We start from the raw sequence: 22194 nt of genomic DNA on the forward strand, positions 1-22194 counted from the left end.
ATTTTAAGCATGACTAATTGTTGTATGTTAATAACAGTTTCATTTCAATCTTGCATTTTGTGTCCACTGTTACCAGTTGCAAATTATGTGGGAAAACAATCATCAGCCAATCCTAGGGAACACATGGCACAATGGGGAGGACATCCTGGATGACCAAAGTGTTGATGCTTTCAACACTTTGGACTACCTGGAGGAAACCCACGAAGCAAGAAAAGAACATGCAAACTCCACATGAACAGACTACAGGCAAGATTAAAATCCCCAACCCTGGAGGTGCAACAGTGAAAACAGAGGCAACACCAATGTTAACCACCTTTTTACTTGCATGAGCTATAAGATTATTTGATTGGTTATGCTACACTAAACAGGGGTTCATGCTTCAATTACTGTATTGTGTATTGATAGGCAATGCAATGCCAAGAAAGAGATTGTCTCTGGAAAGATTTTTTTAGCTTAATGAAAAATACGCAATTTGTGGGTCATGTGGCAAACCACAGGGAGATCTGTGTAAAGTATAATTGCACTGCATTCTTCTTCTAAAAGACACCAAAATGTAAAAGTATTGACTTGCTACACAGAGGTAGTCGGGCTTAAAAAATACTGACCTTACTTACAGTACTTAATTATTTACTTAAAACCATTTTGATGTTCCTACAAATGGCATTATTTACAAGCTTACAAATGCTTGGTCCGGTGACTCTGGTTTGGGTAATCTGCAGGCATTTACATGATTTGATCTACCTTACTTGATCCTACCAACTTGTTGAAGTCTACAGGCGCATTCTTTGGTATTAATATCTACAGTAGTATCTATACATATGCTGCTGCTATTAAATTTAAAATACAGTAAGTCAGTCAATAGAGGATAAAACTGATTATTCTGCACTGTACTTGAAGACAATCATTGTTCAGTGATCATTAGTTGGTGATGATTGATCACATTGGAAGGCCGCTGATTAATTTTTATTACTATGATTATTATTATTAGTAGTAGTAGTAGTAGTAGTAGTGGTATTTATAATAATTATTATTATATTATTTTATATATTATATTATATATATTTTTTATTGTTATTTTATTTATTTATTTATTTATACTTTAATGTAGGGATTACACAGAATCATTATCAAAATTTGGCCCAACTTTGCACATTGTTTGTCAAAAGGGGTTGTCTAGTGTAAATTGTGAAAATTTTATATTTTTAAATGCCATACTCAATTCTCAATATGGGTCAAAATAAGCTCAGAGAACACAGACTGGCAAAGGCAGAAATAATGGTTTATAATATTTTTATCAGCAAACATAGACAAAAGTAAATACTTCTCCAACCCAACTCAAACAAGGAATTCCGACTTATTCAACCTTTTTATTACAGGCATTCCCGTTAAAAGCCACCTCCTTCCTTTAAGTTCCTAAGACAACAGGATGCAGCAATATTGCATTTGAAAATGTTGTAAAACTTGCATTTATCTTTACATCTGAAGAAAAAACAAAGACTAACAGAACTTAAGGGTGTCCTTATGCTTTAAGGTGTAATATACTGTACCAGATTATGTTTGTTTTCTTTTTTCTAATAAGAAATATTTTTTTTACATTGTAAAAAAAAAAGATACAAAAAATTTTCCACATCTGGGAGCAGAAACACACTACGATTCACATCACTACAAACAATTTGTTAACATAATCAAGCATGAAAACATAAAAAGCAGACATTGTGCACTGCAGTAAGAATCTGTTCAGGCTGTTTAGCTTCAGAGATGTATTGTAAAGCATTGGAGTACATTACCTAAGGTTCTGGAGTATTTTGATGGTCATACTAATAGATGCCTTAATTACAAAAATTGATCAAACAAAACAACCTGTACAAGAAAAGTACTGGTGTGCTGTCTAATGAAAGGTAAAATTACTAAAAGATAACATCATCTGTACATCAGCTCCAAAACTATTAGGTAGAATTAACTCAACTAGTGGTTCCGTTGTGGACTGGGAATGGGATCTATACATTGCTGAAAGATGTTTTCACAAAAATGCAATTCATGGTTCCCCAATAGTTGGTACTGTAAGATATATATTTTTTTATTTTACAGCAATAAATAATCACAACCAACATAAAAAAGCTATAATATTTATTCTGATTATTCTGATTCTTCTTCTTCTTCTTCTTATTATTATTATTATTATTATTATTATTAGCAGTCCTCTTGACTGGCTGCACAGCACCTACAGCACACCAGAGTCAGTCCTATATAAAACAGTAGTTTTCATTTGATGAATGTCTTTTTCAATAAGACAAATAGAGTCTTGTATAAAACAGTAGGTTTTATTTCTTTTCATGAAGACATTCATCAAATATAAACTACTGTTTTAAACAAGACTGTCTACCTAAATAGATTTATCCTAGATTTCTATCTAAATAGAGTGAAGCAAAACACAAAGAGTGAAAAACTTATGCAGGTATTAATAAAACAAAAAAAAAAGGGAAAAAATTCTTATTAAAATGCAACCCAGGGGGCGAATTACAAATACCACCTCCATACCGGATTGGTCACGGTCTGGGTTGACAACGACTGCCACCGGTGCTGTTGACCTACAGGGTGTCGGTGGAAATTGGGCTTGGTCGAAAAAGGAGAGGAGGAAGGCGTGTTCGAAGGCAGAGAGAGAAAAGGAAAGGCAAGAGTTTAGGAGTGATAGTAGGGACTTTGAATGTTGAGACCATGACAGGGAAGGGAAGAGAGTTGGTTGAAATGATGCAAAGAAGGAAGGTGGATATACTGTGTGTCCAGGAGACCAGGTGGAAAGGTAGCAAGGCTAGAAGCTTAGGATCAGGGTTCAAATTGTTTTACCATGGATAGGAAAAGAAATGGAGTAGGAGTTATTCTGAAAGAGGAGTTTGTTAGGAATGTTCTACAGGTAAAAAGAGTATTAGATAGGGTGATGAGTCTAAAGCTGGAAATTAAAGGGGTGATGTTCAATGTTGTTAGTGGTTATGCCCCACAGGTAGGACGTGATTTGGAAGAGAAGGAGAAATTTTGGGGGATGGGTTAGATGAAGTGATGCAGATCGTCCCCAAAGGTGACAGGAGTGTATAGAGAGGTTAGCTAAGAAGAAGTGGAACACAGAGAGGACTGAAGGTGATACGTAGACATGAGTACAGGAGGATGCAATGTAAGGTTAGGGTAGAGGTGGCAAAGGCCAAACAAAGAGCATATGAGGATTTGAAGATTGGATAGTAAGGAGGGTGAGGTGGATCTGTACAGTTTGGCGAGGCAGAGAGATAGAGATGGGAAGGATGTGCAGCAGGTTAGACTGATTAAAGAAGAGATAGAAATATACTGACAGGTGCCAGGAGGGTGATGGGAAGATGGAAGGAGTACTTTAAAGAATTGATGAATAAGGAAAATAAAAGAGCGGAAAGAGTAGACAGTCACCTCTGTTGTGGAGCAGAAAGTAGCAAATAAGTAAAAGTGAGGTGAGGAGGGCGTTAAAGGAGATGAAGAGTGAAAAGTCGTTTGGTCCTAATGACATACCTGTGGAGGTATGGAAGTGCTTAGGAGAGGTGGCAGTAGAGTTTCTGACTGTTTTGTTTCACAAGATCTTGGAGAGTGAGAGGATTCCAGAGGAATGGAGGAGAAGTGTATTAGTGCCAATTTTTAAGAATTTTTAAGAGGCATAAAGCTAATGAGCCATACAATGAAGCTGTGTGAAAGAGTAGTGGAAGTTAGGTTAAGGGCAGATGTGAGCATTTGTGAGCAGCAATATGGCTTCATTCCTAAAAAGAGTACATCAGATGCAGTATTTGCCTTGAGGATGCTGGTGGAGAAGTACAGAGAAGGTAATAAAGAGTTGCATTGTGTCTTTGTAGATTTGTAGACTTAGAGAAAACGTATAACAGGGTGCCGAGAGAGAAGCTGTGGTGTTGTATGAGGAAGTCTGGAGTGGCAGAGAAGTATGTTAGAGTGGTGCAGGACATGTATGAGAGGAGGTGTAGGTGTGACAGAAGAGTTTAATGTTTAAGGTGTGTCTGCATCAAGCGTCTCTAAGCCGCTTTTTGTTTGCTCTGGTGATGGACAGGATGACAGATGAGGTTTGACAGGAGTCTCCATGAACTATGATGTTTGCAGATGACATTGCGCTTCGTAGCGAGAGCAAGGAACAGGTGGAGGAAAATCTTTGGAGAAGATTCACCTGAGGTGAAGGTATGCTCTAGAAAGCACAGGAATAAAGTTTAACCGCAGCAAGATGGAATACATGTGTGTGAATGAGAGGGACCCAAGTGGAACGGTGAGGTTAAAGGGAGCAGAGGTAAAGAAGGTGCAGGACTTTAAATACTTAGGGTCAGCAGTCCAGAGCAACAAAGAGTGTGGAATGGAGGTAAAGAGGCGGGTACAGGCAGGTTGGAATGGGTGGGGAAAAGTTTCAGGTGTGTTGTACAATAAAAGATTATCAGCGAGGATAAACGGAAAGGTGTACAGAACAGTGATGAGACCAGCAATGCTCTACGGCTTAGAGACAGTGGCACTAAAGAAAAGACAGGAGGCAGAGCTAGAGGTAGCAGAGCTGAAGATGTTAAAAGATGTTCTCTTTGGAAGAGACAATGATGGATAGGATCAAGAATTAGTTTATCAGAGGGACAACCCATGTTAGATGTTTTGGAGATAAAATCATTGAGGCCAGATTGAGGTGGTTTGGACATCATTAGAGGAGAGATTTTTAATATATCAGTAGAAGGATGCTGAGGTTGGAACTGCCAGGCAAGAGGTCTAGAGGAAGACCAAAGAGGAGATTTATGGATGTAATGAGAGAGGACATGAAGTTAGTTGGTATGAGAGAAGAGAAAGCAGAGGATAGGATTAGACATTTATCTTAGATGGAGGCAGATGATTTGCTGTGGCGACCCCCGAAAGGGAACAGCCGAAAGACAAACAAGAAGAAGGAGTCTTATTAAAAAAGCTGATCAGTTTATGTTCCCTTGCTTTTCAGTTACTGCTAAAGTGATAACACTAATGCTTAAAAACCTGTAGTGGTCTGTATGACTGTATCCTGTCCATCTCTCAGGATGGTCGTCAATTCAATAAGCAAATTTAATTATTGCAGTACTTTAACTAGCATACAGACTTAATCCCTTGTTTTGTGCATCATTAAACATAAATTGCACTCTATCAACTCCATTTGATAATGCAATGGGGAGGGGACATTCCCAAATATTCAGTTTCCTATGAACGCAAGCCCTTAGGCAATGCAGTTTAAAGATTTAATGCCCAAATTAGAACAGCATGACCTGTCTGCAAATACCAGAAAAAACAGAGACATTGTTTAGGCCACAAGTTTTTCCACTGCTTATAATGTGTTGTCAAATGTACTGTACAGATATAGAAGAGAAAACCAATTTTTTAGAACTAAAAAACATTTTTAGTTTGCTGAAACTCATTTATGTAAACTTAAAAAAAAATTCATATGATTCTGCTCTGTTTGCTAATTAATATACAGTACACACACTACCAGTTAAAAGTTTGGAGACGTCTTATTTAGTGGTTTTTATTTATTTTTCATCTTTGTATATTAATCCTTGACAGTTTTACATTTTTGATTCTTTAATGTACCCCTTTTGCTTTGATTACAGCTTTGCACACTCTTGGCATTCTCTCAGTCAGACTCATAAGGTAGTAACCTGTAACTCCCTGAAGTTGAGCACTTATTGGCTGCTTTAATTTCAAGTCCAAACCATCTCAAGTAGAGTTAGATCAGTTTATCATGGAGACCAGATCTGTACTGATCTGTATGTACTGTAGCACTCGATCATTTTCTTTCTTGAACAAATACTCTAGCTCTTACATAACCTAGAGGTGTGTATGGGGTCATTCTTGTTGGAAAACAAACGATGGTCCCACTATGTGCAAACCAGGTGGGATGGCACATTGTTGCAAAATGCTGTTTGAGTTAATTACTAAAATTATTTATTTATATATTTATTTATTTATTTATTTATTTTTCTGTCTTCCTTCACCCAACACTACAATTGTTCTGCTTACATATAATTTCTTTTTTTTTTCTATCTAGTTTTTATCTAGCAGTATTTTCAAAATTGTTCACCAAAAGCAAAACAAGCCATTTCAGGGAAGATTAGAGTAAAATATTCAACAATTAGCATATAACAGCAGTAATAAAACAAATAATAAAAGAAACAAAAAGTTAATGGTTGTAGACAGTATAGTCACTGATACTAAGAGAAAGATTTTTTAAATGTAATAAATATAATAATAATAATTATGATTATTATTATTAGTAGTAGTAGTAGTAGTAGTGGTAGTAGTAATAGTAGTAAAGAATAATACAGAAATAAATTAGTTGATAAAAAGGCAGGAACACAAGGAAACTATGGAAAACTAAGGAAAATATTTCTTCTCTTTTTTCTTGTTTCATTAATACCTGCATATTTTTTTTTTTTACTTTTTGTATTTTGCTTCACTCTATTTAGGTAGACAAATACAGTCTTGTATAAAACAGTAGTTTTTGTTTTGTAAATAAAGCAAATACTTTAGAGACTTTGATGAATACTTTAGAGACTTTGATGAATACTTTAGAGACTTTGATGAATACTCTAGAGTCTTTGACTTTGGTGAAGTTGCATTTTATAGAACTTGATAAAACTTGATGAATAAATATTATAATTATATTAAAATTTACGTATGAAAGAAATTTTTACTCATGTTTTCCAAAGTTTTGAATGAAATGAAATGACCAAACCACATATATTTTAGGAAGAAAAAATTATATGGTAAATTTGTCATTAGACTTCAAACCACAGAAATTTTAGATTAAAACATTCCTATTGTGCTTCAGACTTTCACATATCCTTTAATTGTCTTACTATTTTTTTTTTAAATATTTTTTCTAACGACACTAATAAACATTCACACATCATAAACAAAATTCACACCAAGCCCAAAAGAGGCTGTAAGGACCTCTAGTAAGCTCTCCTGAGGTTGTAACAAATTTGCATTGGTGTAGGTTCGGGAGCAAATTTGACTTTGGAGTGATAAAAAAGGTCATGTGGTCTGATGACTCAAGATTTACCTCATTCGTGATGTGTCTAGGCACAGTAATATTATGTTGCAATAAAATTAAGTCAGCTACCTTAACCTACTAAATAACCAAATTACCACATTGATGGATTTTTCCTTGAAACCACAGGTTTAAAAGTGGTTCTGGAAGGATCCAAAATTAATGGAAAATGATTGGTTTATCATTGCATAAGGTAGGCAGAACAACACCACAATAAGTGCTGATTGTGGACAACAAATGGATCTAAGGCAGAATGCAGTTTTTTTCTTTAAATAAATGAATGTTAAAAAACATTACAAAACATAAACACGAAATTAAAACTGTAAAATGACTATGACTATGGTTAGAAAGAAAAGCTAATGCTAAAACGCAGGCTAAAAATAGGTCGACGAAGGAGACAAGACAAGGGGAAAGTAAATACAATTAACATCAAATGTGTAATGGAGACCAACAAAAGCAAAAAGAAACACAAAATAGGGGGAAAGAAACAAAACAAGGAATACCGTGGCAAATCTAAAGACAGGCCAGCTAAACATTGGAGAGTTTGCGTGTGTGTATGTGCGTGCATGTTTCTGGGATTAGTTCTGCCTCCACCATGAGCCCCGTCAACAATATATGAGCGTGCAAGGAAAAAATTAGTTTGATGAAGAAATGAATAAATTGTTTTTCCAAAGTGTTAGGAGTTTTGTGCCAATAGTTAATGAAAAGGACGCAAGAACTTAACCTGATGATAAACCTATGTCAGGGTGAAACAAAGTGCGTGCAGTCATAAAAAACATCAACTGTATATCTAAAAGACACATTACACATTAACCAACATGGAAATTCAGGTGTTTTTTTCCACCGTGTATTTATCTTGTGAAAAGCTACTCATTTGTTTATATTCATGCTGCCCTACCAATCTGATTACATTTCATATTACAAAAGAGTTAGTGGTCTATAATTATCATTAAACAACAGGCTTGTAATTATAGCCTCTTCAGCTCATGCAATTTTCTCAACTGTTTACATATAATTCGTTAAACAATATCATGCAATTATTGATGTTGTTAAAACCATAATGAGGAAAAAATGACAGTCAGGGAAAAAATTGCAAAAAACATGGCTTAAAGGCACAGGTCAGAGGAACACATGATCTCCCAATATGTCTGTCACACCAAAAATGCACATGCTCTTAATGAAAATATAAACAACTGAAGGATGTTTTGAGGGGAACTTGGAATCATTTAATTAAAAATATAATTTGCTTATATATTTCCATGTGAAAAACTGACCCTGGTTTCTGGTTCTCTGTGCTGGATCGACAACACTTACCGCCTGATTGATATACACTATCTGTCTTCCATTACGTATTCTACAGTACTCCTTTATAAGGGATCATTTTTGTCTTGAATACTCTTCTTTTCCCGATTCCAATATGTACTCACACTTCTGTGACTTTCTGAGTTGGTGAATTGAATGAAACACTGTGTCTAGTGTCCTCAGTCCATTGGGATAGGCTCATGGCCCCCTGTACACTTCCGTAATAAGTGGTATAGCGAGTCAGTGGGCGAGTGAGTAAGTGAGAGGTTTCTATTTATCCATCGATCTTCTTTAAGAGATGGTTGGCCACAACGACCTGTAACTTCACACCAGCAGTTAAGAGAAGTTTAGCTAAGGAAACCCAACCTTTGGCAATCCATAAACATACACACAATGTAGATAATGTAGCAACACCAACCAGTCTACAGTGCATGTCTTTGGACTATTAAAAATTATTTTCCTTAGTCAGAAGGAAAAGCTACAATGCAGTGTACTGTATATAATCAGTGCTTCGAGACAGGTGGGGTCTTTTCCATTTATGCTTTTTTTTTTTAGCCAAGCATCAGTGCTTTCATTTTAATGTGAGCAGCTCCAGGAAGCCAGTGGTGGAAAGCCAGCAATTGGATGATGTGGACAAATTTGTGAGATTGATAATAAGTAGCATTCTGGATCAGTAAAAGGGTTCTGATGATAACCTGCAGGAGAAGCGTTGCCAGGCTGAGTTGAATTACACCGCAACACACTTTTCACATGAAAAAGCACTGAATAAGTACCTGAATGGTTTCTGTGGAAGAAACAAATAAATAAATAAATAAACAAGCACCTGAGTGAGCTGTGTGTAGGAAAATGAGCAAATCCTGATGGTATATTATAGAGAAAGCTACATGACCAGATCAGGTTAGGAAAATGAAAAAAATGAACTATAGCAAAAGTTTGTGTGTTATCAGGTTCTGTGATGAAAGGATGCTCAAGGGAGATGAGAGGATCTTGGTGTGGGAACACTTCTGCAAGGATTTATAGCAGCTTGGTCCTGCTGGGATTCAGTCTCAGGAGATGAGCTAGCTTCTATGATTATATGTCCACCATGCGTGAGGAGATACAAGTTTGAACATGACATTCTGAAGGAAGGACGTGTAAATTGCTTCCTGTGTGCTGGATTTCACACCAACGATTATGAAGAATTTTACAGTTGTAGCCCATGTCCTGGGTACGTCTTTGCGTGGTGGCTCTTGAAGCACTAACTTCTACAGCAGTCCACTCCTTGTGAAGTTGCTTGTACACCTTTTTAAATCCAATTTTTTCCAACATTTCAACTTTCCATTATTGTGCTTGCAATCTTCCCCATGATTGTGTGGCCTACTGAGACAATTTAAAGGCTCAGGAAACCTTTGCGGGTGTTTTGAGGTTTTATATTCTTATTTACTAAAATGCTGAATTTGGGGTTTTCATTAGCTGGAAGCCATAATCAACAAAATTAAAAGAGAAACACTTTTACTTTTTTATTTTTTGAATTGAATTACTGACATAAATAAACGTTTCAATAATATCTTAATTGATTGAGATGCACCTCCAGTATATATCAAACTAGTTTTACACAGGTATGGAGAGCATTTCTGCTCTTGGAAGCCTGTTATATGATTAACAAAACAACAACTCCTGAATTAAATGTCCCAAAGTGCCTAACCCTATAAATACCTGTTAATTTTATTTAAGCCTTGATTGCAAGTGACTTATATAAGCCATTATAAAAATTTCCATATAATATTCCTGCACAGAGTTATTAAAATGAACAATACATTACTTACAGTAAATTCTGTCAAGATTTAACATACAGTACTTAGCTTTTGCAGGGTTCCTCCTCTAAATTTTGCAGCGCTCTTATAAGCCAATGACAATGTGATTCCAATCATTTAAGTTAAAATAAATAGATTAATAATACAAAAATATTTTTTAAAATAAATCGATTATTAAACTTAACACTGCCTCCAGGTCTCATGAAAATTGATGAGTATTATTTATATCCATAAAATAAAAAAAAGAAAAATGTAAAAACCATTATTAGGATTTAGTAGATTTTGTTTAAATGGCACATACTGTACTCTCACAGTATGATTTGGTGTTCCATTTAAAATGTATCGAAAGGATTTATTAAACTGAAGTGATGTCTTGATGTCATTTATTTGAAAATATTTTAGATTTAGACTTAAAATTTGTTTAAACATTTATATTAATGAATATGCAATTAACTTGGTGGCTGAATAATTTACAATTATTGCTTTTATAATTTATCTGCTTTTATTTATTTATCTGCAACCACAATCTGTTCTAGTACAGCATACAGCAGTGTACTTGCGTTACAACATTTTAATGCTTCCCCATGTTCTACTATGCATGGCCTAAGACGTGTGTTAGTTAACTGATCATGTGTATTTGGTGTATTAGGGAAGGGTAAATATTAAACACCCCTAATAAAATATCCTGGGTATATCCTCCAGGAACATGCCAGAATCGAATACATTTACGCAGTGTATTTTGAGTAGGAGCTGGAGGCCAGAATCTGATGTCACTGCGATGAGTTTGTCTGGTGCCAAAAGCTTCCATCACAGATGGATGCAGCACTGGCACAAATAAGCAAGCAGGCAGCAGAAAGCCATCGATCAGTAGAGCGAAATAGAGGCACGGGCAAGGGATCAACTAGACCTATTATACAAACTGGGCGCAGAGCCATGGAAAGACACTATTCTTCTATATATAAACTATGATATCATTATCATTATATTCTGGTCACGCAGCCAGTAGATGTAGTCAGCAAGTTATTACTGCTGTTTGCTTCTATTTTATTATTGTATTAAAAAAATATTCTCAGAAATTCAACACATTAGTAACACATTTGGCTCAATATAAATATGAAATAAGCTACTACATAATTTTTGATTGTTGAACATATGGAAGTATTGGGTTTATTATAAATGGACTGCTAGTACTTGTGCTGCATTCTAATAACATAAGCTAAAACACACTATAAAGGACTGTTGTATGTGCCATAGAGCGATGCATTTTAAAATACATTGACGTGCAATGATCAAACCTGAAATACAGCACACATGATAACTGTGTGATAGCTAAAGACCAATCAACTGTGCCATTTTGTTGTGTATAGTGACATTTTAAAGAGATGCTACTGACTTGCTGCTAGGCATGGCCTTTTAACTAAGCAGAGATATAGGAGAAAAGAGGTTTTCCATCAATAGAAACTGATTAATGTGATTAAACTTGCCCGGTGCTTTGACCTGTTAAAACACTGTATAATTAAGGGCCATTAATCGAGCGCCATCAAGCCAATATCAGTTCAACATCATGTAAGCCACTTAAATGGTGTAAAATCAATTGAACTTTTGGAAAGTTTATCCTACATATTGTGTGGTGGTGTTTTTTTGTTGAAAAAAATGCAACACACAGCACTGATAATATTGTATATTCTGATTATATTTAATTTTACTCCAGGGTATTAATAATAATGCTACAGGGTACAATAGAAAAAGCATAAATCTCCTATTAAAATGTTATTTTTTAATAAAAAAGATTATCTGCATCCAACTTCCTTTGATTTATTTAGAAGTAGTGTAGGAAAAAAAACAGCTTCAGCTGCGATGCTTTTGCCATCTTGTCTTTTTAATTTGTATGCCTGAGATAGACTTTAAATGCACTTTATAAGAAGGGAAACTATTAAGGAAAAATTATTTCAGACATTTCACATGCTGTGAAAGACCCCGTTTGGATATATCCCAAACTCTAATCTGTTCATCTGCTGGTTACAATGATAATTCCATATAAATCCCACAAACATTCATTTGCTTATTTTGCAGACACCACAAAATCTTAGATAATCTTGGACAGATGGCAAAAATCTTAGATTTTCTAAATGGGCCTTGAGATCATGAACATGAATGTGTTAGTGACCACTAAACAGGAATTAGTTATCAAAGAAAAGCTATTAATATTACACTTGTCCTTGTTGTGACCTTGTCCCCATTTGGATTGATCTGTTGATTACGATGCTAGTTTCATGTAAGCCAACAAATATCGTAAAACTGCAGTGGGCTTGCTTTCTTGGCTGCTCTGATAATGCTTTATTGTCTCATAAATGTGCACTAACGCAGAATGAACTATGACATTATTCAAAAGGAATATCAGCCCCTCAAAAAGCCAAACGCTTCAAAGTAGAAATCAAAGAAGTATGTCAGAGTGAGCAAGTCAGAATGAGTGAGTGAGTGAGTGAGTGAGTGAGTAAAAGAGCTTTCTTGCCAATGATTCAGACTCAAGTGCTTGGACAACTGCAGTGTACTGCTGGAACATTTGCGGTTTGATGAGGGAAGATTACGCTGCAGTGGAAGAAGATTAACTGGATTACACTGCAGAAATCTTAACAAGCAAAAGCATACTAATCAAATGTTTGTAGAATTTCATATTATAAGATACCAGTTAACAAATATAAGATTAATACATCTATTTCCAGAACTGTTTACATTCTACATTTTTCTTGTTTCAAGAAATTATTGCTTAGAATTAACTAGACTATTTCAAGTTTAGAATTGTATAAAAGCCTTAAAATAAGTTTAAGTTTTTTTTTTACAATTGGTGTACTCTAATCTCATTAAATGAATGATTGATAGATTCAAGATATTTCAATTTACTTAGGTTTTTTTTTTGCAGTGTGTCTCTGATGCTGTAGAGGATAAATTGTAAAAAGATGATTTTTCAGGCTTTATGTTTTGTCTTAAAATCTCCAATTTTACAACTAAAATGACTTTTAGTCATGACTAAAATGTTTTATCAGTGGAAAGATCAAGAGTAAAAAAGTTAATTGTGGCTGTAAACTGTGGCTGTAGTTAATAGCCAAAATATTATTGTTATATTATGAATATTTTTACAATGCTGAAAATTAAAAACCTCAAAATCCAAAGATATTACATTTATGTTTAGATTCAACATGAAACTACACTAACTAACTAACTAACTAACTAACTAACTAACTAATAGTGTTAGTGAAACTAACCTCCATACCTGGAGTCTTCATAAGAAAATGAGTTTGGAAGTATGGACTAGAGCTACTACAGTATGACTGAGAATAACCATATAAATTTTTTTACTATGCTCCACACAATGTGAGCCATGCCTTGTCAAAAACAGCATTCAGAGGATCTATGATCAAGAACTGATTTACATGAAGCTGGAATGGTTTACAAGATGATTTCAAGGTGATTAAAATTTCACAAGTCTATAGTTACAGCAAATAATCTACAATGGAGACACTTTTGAACTGTGGCTACCCTACCCAGAAATGTCCATCGAGTCAAAATGACCCCAAGAACACAACGAAGACACATTAATGAGGTAAAGAAACAATTCCAAGTGACAGCCAAAGTCTACTGTACGTAAAACATTAAACAAGCAGGGTATCTCGTCTTCCAAGAACCACTTGAAAAGAACACACATCACTACATCTGGTGATAAAAACCACTGCATATCATCATGAAAACATCATCCCAACTGTGAAGTATAATGGAGGAAACATCTTGATTTAGCCCAGCTTTGATGCATCAGGGCCTGCCAGCTTTTGATACACCAAGTGTATCAAAAAATTATTGATATTGAATGTCTGTAGTATAGCTGAAACTCATCGAGTTGGGTGATGCAACAGGACAATGTCCCCAAACACCGGAGCAAGGCCACAACAGAATGGCTTCAGAAAAACAAAATCCGACTATTGGAGTGGTCAAGTCAGAGCCCAGATCTCATCCCAATAGAGATGCTATAGAATGACTTGAATAGAATCATACACATGAGATTTTCTAAGAATATGACAGAGATAACGCAGTTCTGGCATAATGGGCTAAAATTTCTTTTGAATGATGTGCAGGTCTGATCCACAGCTACAGGAAGTGCCTTGTCGAGGTTATTGCTGCCAAGGGGAGGGTCCAGTTAATAGTTCCAAGAGTTCACTTACTTTTTCACTGCCATTTTGAATGTTGAATGAGTGTGTTCAATAAAGACATGAAAGATCAGACTTTTTTGTGTGTTATTATTTTAGGCACATTATATTTGTCGATAGCATTGACTTAGGTGAAGATCAAATCACAATGTATGAAAAATTAATGCAGAAAACCATGAAATCCCAAAAGTTCATGTTACCATGAATGTTATTGTAAATAATCAAGATAATCTTTTTAACTTGTACCACGGGAGGTACATTACTGTAACAATATTTATAAGAGCCCTTACACAGAGCCTCTGAGGGGGTAAACTAAATGGGAGTGCTTATGACACACGTTACAGGAAGACCTTCCCGTTTTAAATAGCGTGGGATTATTAATTTGAATTAAAAAGAAACAAAAGAAAACTGAAAACACAAAAGAAACAAAGCTCCAAAGACCAAAGATCCCTGAAACCAAACAGGGCTCTGAAAACTAAAAATGAACTTGCTTGCCCTCTCTGGACGAATAACTACAATATTATTACTAAGACCAAAATATTTTTGCATACATTTAAATAAAGGCTACTACAGTATTTGAAAAGATGGATTATGTTCTGTTTAATAGACATCCTGTTCAATCTAAAATTAAAGCTGATCTTCAATAACTGCCAGTTCAGGCAGAAAACACCTCATGTGGATTTGAAGTGATTTCTACAAAGTCTTTGATTAACACAAACACTTTGAAGGTCAGGCTGAGACCAGTGAGACAACACCAATTATTGGAACCCTTGGTTCACTAACTCGAAAAGTGTGATCTTGCCAGCAGCCTTGCAGATTGACATTAACAGGGTCGATGCCGATTTCCTAGGGGAGCGTTCAGCTAACAGACAGTTCTGACCACTGTGTCACATTTTTCCTACCCGTTAGCCTGCATTAACCTCATGCCTGAAGGCAAGTCCTAACCGGCAGATGAGGGTGCTGAGGAGAAAATGATGTTAAACAATTATCCACTTAGCAGGCTCTGACCCCAAAGCAATTTCCTTAGTATTTGTAGATGAGCTTATAAATGTCACTTGGAGAGTAGACTTTTGCAAAAAAAAAAAAAAAGGCTGCACTGTGTTAAAAAAGATCATATTTTCAACGTGATTTATGTATTCATGTGTGTCTATTTTTGTGTATTCTTACAATAATTGCTAAGAAATTAGGTTTGATACTGATAATGTAAAAGTCTTAGTTTAAAGTCTTTGACTTTTAAAGTATGGCACAAATTGCTTGTAGTTACTACTTGCACTAAACTTACACTTTCTTAAATCTGTTGGTCAAAAGTTAAAGGATTTAATTTCTAAAACAGCAGCTTTGACTATTGTGTCTGCTGTAATTTAAATCCCAGGTTCATATTAATTTACTTGTACCAATATGTTATTGTTTTCTCTACTGTATAATAACCTAATTACAGGAACTTGTATAGCAGATGCTCCATATAATCATAGGCTATGGTAAATATTATATTTTAAATATATATTTAAGAAAAAGAAATGCTAATAATAATAAGGTCGTGGGTGGCCTCGAGCTTATCCCAGGAGACTTACTGTAGGGCACCAGACGGGGTTCACCCTTGACAGGGTGTCAATCAATCACTTGGCACAAACACACTCACAAGAGGAAATTATGTTTTACAGTTGTCATAACATGTTGTTGACTTTCCACATTCAGTCATTCACTCACAGAATATGTAAATATAATGTGTAAAAAGTGTATCATACATTACTACATACAGTACTATATATTTCGTTGGTACAGTATAAGAGGAATAACTAATAAGGGACATAAGCCCATTTTTGTCATTGAGTACTTTCCTGTAACTGACTTGTTACTCATTGATTATGCAACAGTTGGAGTTGGAGATATTTTTGTTTTTTTTGAAGTTGCAGTGCCCCGAAGCTCTTAAAACTCTGGTAATTTTTTTTTTTTTAATAAACAGATATAGCTCAGGATTGTGCACTATAGAGTGACATATTCATTTTTTCTAGCACAACATTGAAAATATGATGAACTGAATTTTATTTCATTTTAACCAACGATACAAACATGACTAAGCAAAAAAAAAAAAAAGGGGAGTCACATAGGCAAAGAAATAATACAGATACACATAACCACAAATTTTTCCGGTTGTTTCCAGGTGTTTCTATGACCAAAAATAAAATAATAATAATTAGAGTTCCACATGCTATTCTGGTAGCGATAAAAAGTACACGTTAAAAAATTTCATGATATCTTGTGTTCTACCTGACATATCCGAAACACAAATGCACAGTTTGATGTCTAAAACCTTTTTTTTTTTATAGTTATTGTTTTATGCTACTGTATGTTGTTGGGACAGAAAATAAAGTTTCATAAATGAGTAAATAAGCCTCATTGCCTGTGCTGGTTAAGATGAAACAGTGTAAGATGAATTGCACGCTTAGTAGGTCTCTGCTTTGAGTCTTTCTCCTGCTCCTTAAATATCACATACAGTGCTGTAACATAACAGTTGCCCTTTGGAATGGTTCATTTAATTATCCTCATTATAGTAACTACATCCATCTCCAGTTCCACGAAAATGGATATATTACTTTCACATGAACGGCTAGGTTTATTATTCTGCCATGTGCCTGTAATTATGACTTGTGTTTGGAACACTTTTACAGTCCTAAAAAATGAGACCAGTTCTTTCAGAAGAAAAACCTATCAATATTAAATCATCTTTTTGGTTTTCATATAGTCTACAGTTGCATATTGAAAAACTAAAGCAACTGCTCTAAACAAGTTTACACTCTAAATAAAATACACTGAGTTGTCCAGTTTTGTGCAGTTAGTGAGATCCTAAAAGCACATTTCTCTTCTGTAAACAAATTGCTACCGCACATCTGAAACACAAATAACCGTTAGCCATTTAGCCGTGTAGAGAAGCCTACGTTCTCTGTAGTCAGAGACATAAACAACATAGTAAGTCACTGACACCATATTAGGTTTACTCGCAAGACATAATTTAAATTGGAGCTATTTGATACCGTGCTTGATGTACTGTAGTCGTACAGTAGTGGGTTGTGTTTTTTTTATTTAATCTTTTTATACAGTTATCTATAGTATACATTAACTGCATTTTTCCTAATCTACATACATTGGTATACGAATTTAATCCATTCCGGAGGCGAGTTGTTAAGACGAAATTTTCCCCTAGGAAATAATGTACAGTAAATGCGAATAATCCGTTCCATCCCGCAAAATATTACTAATTTACAACACTATATTTATATCTTTGCATATAAAAACAATCAAAACATTTAGAAAAGACATGTAAATGAAGTGAAGAATGAAATAGAGACATTAAACCTCACTTAACCTTAATTTGCTATTTCTTTTGCCACCAGCTGCTTTAAAAACAAAACTGTAAGTGGCTTGGTTCATTCACTCGTATGCTGAAAATGATGATAAGGAGGAGGGGAGGTTATAGTGTAGAATGACTTTTAAACACACACACATACAGTACACACACACTAATGGAATCACTGCTGTTGGCTAAACTGGAATAGTTTTCTTTTTGCGCGACTTTAACAAGGAACCTCTCTAATGACACTGACTTTTGCCTCCTATTGAGGATTTCGCAATAAAAATTAAAACAAAAATTTAAAATAGTGCTTTGCAAGGATATACGTGGTCAAACACAACAAGCATTGGCGACGATTACCCACAATCTCGCAGCGCGCAAAAGAACCGTTGGCTCAGTTGTGATCACATGACTCTCAGCAGACAAAGCGTTTATGTACTTATGTATCTTGCAAAAACACTTGTTCCATGTTATAGATAACCAGCAAATGAAATAGATTCTGAATTGTGCCTACAATTTTTTTTAAAAAGAACACCAAGAACAGGTGCACCAGGTGTTTCACCAGGAGTTTCAGAGGACCTTTCTGTGTTCAGGTTCCTGGAGTTCTCCTGTTTATAGTGGGTAGATTGGCTACATTGAATTCTATCTATAGGTGTAAACGAGTGTGTAAAATGTGTATGGTGTCCTGCAACATCCTGGCATCCAAACCAGGGTGTATTCCTTCCTCACGCCTATTTTTCTAAAATTGGTTCTGGATTCACTGTACAGGATAAAACCGAAAAAGAGACGAAGAAAACTTCTCACATGTCACTGGGGTAGCCTGGGTTCAATTCTCAGTGTATTCCTTTTGACTTTTTTGATTAGGCGAACAGGCTTTTGTATCACATAAACACTTGATAGAACAATGCCCAAGAATAAAACAAAAGCTGTAATGGATTACACAAACTTTTTTTTTTTTTTAACAACACTGATTTAAGTACAACCCATACTTAACTAGTCAGCTTCCAGTGAGATATCTAATAATCAGTCACCAGGAAATAACAGCTACAGTGCAATCTTAAAAAAAAAAAAAAATTCTTTTGGTAGTGTTGCATGGTGAGACAACCTGACCCTCAATTTCTAATTCCTTATTTAAGCTGAATCTTTATTTTTTGGCTTAGGCGAATATCCCAGGGCAAACACACACAAGAAGACATGTTTTTCCTCACAAATACTTACTAGAGTCTGTCTAATAGCCTGCAGATTCTGACAGATTTGATCTCAATCTAACTCCATTTGATCTCAATTACATTCAAATAAAAAAACTAAATCTGAATTTAATCAGTAACTTATTCAGTAGTTGCTGAGTTGTGTGATCCACGTGCATGTTCTTAGAGGGTTACACAGGTAAGGGATTTTAAGAAAATCTTGTCTGCGTCTAAGCTTTGATTCCAAGCTTGTTTTCACTTTTATGCCAAAATGTTCTGCTCTGAATGTAGGTATTGTCCGTGTCTGAAATAGCATGTGTTTCATAATGTAATAAATTCCACTGAATTACTGATGTAGATAACGACATTACAGTCTGGTGACATTAATTTAACTCCTTTAAGACAGGGCTCTCATTCAAATAGGACTGACAATTTTGCCTCCGCTACTGTTTGTGAAACTCACATGGCACCTCGACAGCACCTCCAACTGCTTGCACAATGAATTGTATATACATATTTCGAAATCATGCAGTTTTCCAAACCATTAGTGTTGTAATTATACCAACCCACCTGAAGAAAAAGTGAACACACTTTCCTGGAACACTTGGAAACTGTATCTGCACACCTATGGGAAATTTAGCATAGCCAACACCAGTTTTTTTGCAATGTGGGAGGAAACAGAAGAACCCAGAAGAAACTCCAAATGGAGATTACATGTGGGGCAGTGCCACTCTGACATCCAAGAAAGGAAAATGAGAAATAGGGAGATTGAGTCAGCTACTAATAATTGAAAGACGTGCCATAACACTTGCTCTTTCTCATTCGTTCCTTAAATAGCTTATCCTGTACAGTGTCACGGGAGACCTGAAGCCTTTTCCAGGAGTCTCAGGGCATGATGCAGGGTAATCCATCGAAGGGCACAAGAGTGCACACACTCACTCACACACTACAGGCAATTTGGAAATGCTAAGTTACGTTTGCGATTGGACTATGGGGGGAAACTCACCGGGTACTGGAAGAACATGCAAACACTCCATGCACGTACACCTGAGCCAGGAATTAAATCTTTGACCCTGGAGGTGTGGACGGCTGAGCCATAACATCTTCTGAAACATGTCACTTAGTCTCTTTAGCTGTTCAAACTGATCTGCATCACTCAAAGAAACTCCACAAGCACGTCATTCTGGCTTTCCACCAAAAAAACAAGTGCTGGTTTAGATTCCCCTTAGTGTCGTAAGGTCTGATTTCCATTATACGCAAGTGTCCGTTATTAAAGAGGCCCTGTTTTTCTGAATCTGTGGCCAATTTTTCTTCAGCATAACAACATGACAAGTATGGCTTCCAGCTAGGATGATTATTCTCCTCAAATAGAAATCAGCTTTTACAACTTGTTTTAAAAGATGGCTATGAGAAATTATACATGTGGGTAGGGGAAGAGATTGGGAGTGAGGCCGTCCTGTTTTTGTCTTACTTGTTCTCTTATTGATTAAAAAGCCTTAAGCATTTAAGCAAGCAAACAAACACAAAAAATTCTAATAAAAAGAGGCCCTGTCTGCAACCTTCCCTCATATGAATATGGACAAGATGGATGTGTTAGCAGATCAACCAGTGTATGGACAAAGAACTTATGAGGAACATAAGGATGATGAAAACTAGCCAAAGTCTGTTAAAGATGAAACCAGATGGCAAGTCCTGCTTCCCTCAGTGACAAAATTTGTGTAGTGTGTTCAATCATGAGTTATGGCCCAGGATTAAAAAAATATATATATAGTCACATATATAGTTTCAATATGGGTACGTTTGATGTGTGTTCAGAAGTTTTAATGCTTCTACTTAAATACAGTGACAAAGGTTGTGTTTATGTTGCTTAACTTGGTGTAGTTCCTGGAAATACAGCTGCAATACAGCCTGACTCCTGACACACAGCATACTTTGAAAAAAAGTAAATTAAACAGTTGGATGAAGGTCTTTCTTTTTCAACTGGATATGGGTACAACTAGCCATTTAAGCTCTTGTGTCACAGCGTATTGGGAAGTTAAGCCAAGCTTTTGTTTGGCACATGTACGTTACTGCATAGCAAAATTCTTTATTCTCGGCATATCCCAGCTTTGTTAGGAGGCTGAGGTCAGAGCACAGCGTCAGCCATTACACTGTATGGCGTCCCAGTAGCGGACAAGGTTAAGGGCTTTGGTTAAGGGTCGAACAGTGGCAACTTGGTAGGGGCTTGAACAGCCGATCTTCCAGTCAAAGCCTTAAGTCACTTATTTATATCCTATTTGTGCTAGCTTCAGTAAAAAAAAGTGTAAACAGCAAGCCTTAAGGAACTGTGCAATAATCTCTGTTCTGTAAAAGGCTGCTAGTACGAGTACTTAATAAGTCAAGCTGGTAGGCTGTGTTATCTGTCTTGGAAGTTGTTATTCTTGACACTCATGGATGGATGGATGGATGGATGGATGGATGGATGGATGTTTGTATTAACCTGTAAGGAGTATGGGGACCCAAGTCTCATTTATGCTTGTGTGAACCAAGGGACTAGCTGGTCTGGTTCCATCCAACAGAAAAGCCAATGTAGCACAAACTGCTAAAAAAGTTGATGCTGGCTGTGATAGATCTTGCAAACCGATTTGCATTTTTTAAAATCTTATTATAAATCTGAGCACTTGATGGTTTAGGGCCTTGTTCAAGGGCAAATTGTTGGTTGTAGGGTTTAAACCTGGGACCTTCTGAGCCATAGTCCAATGCCCTAACCACTGAGCTACCTACATTTTTTTTTTTTTGATCTGGCATCCAAATACCTCAAAACTTAATTGGATCCATCTATGGGATGTGTAAAATTACTTGAACACCACTTTTTTTTTCAGGTTTCCTGATTTTCTCCCCAATTCCTTCTTGTCACTAGGGGGCTCCCAAATTAAGGCTACTACTACCACTCAGTCAGGAGGGCGAAAAACTATTAGGTGTTTCCTCCGAAACAGCCAGCCGACCACATCTTTTCGAACTGCTCGCTCACGCACCGTTAGGGGCGGCGTAACACACGTAACACCCATGATTGGCTGTAGAGCCGTGATTAATGTGGAAGCACTAAGTACCTCTCATCCCTCCCCCCCGAGACAGATCGGCCAATCCGCTCTCTCAAAACCTCCAGCTGCGAGAGGTTACATCATCACCCGGGAATCGAACGACCGATCTCAGGATGATAGGGCAAGTACTTTACCACTGCACCACTAAGAGGCCCCCGGACACCACGTTTAACTGTAACAATGCAAGTCATCCAAAACAAGCATTGATCTCCTTTAAACAA

The sequence above is a fragment of the Clarias gariepinus genome, chromosome 13 (assembly GCF_024256425.1).
Source record: "Clarias gariepinus isolate MV-2021 ecotype Netherlands chromosome 13, CGAR_prim_01v2, whole genome shotgun sequence".
Lineage (NCBI taxonomy): Eukaryota > Metazoa > Chordata > Actinopteri > Siluriformes > Clariidae > Clarias > Clarias gariepinus.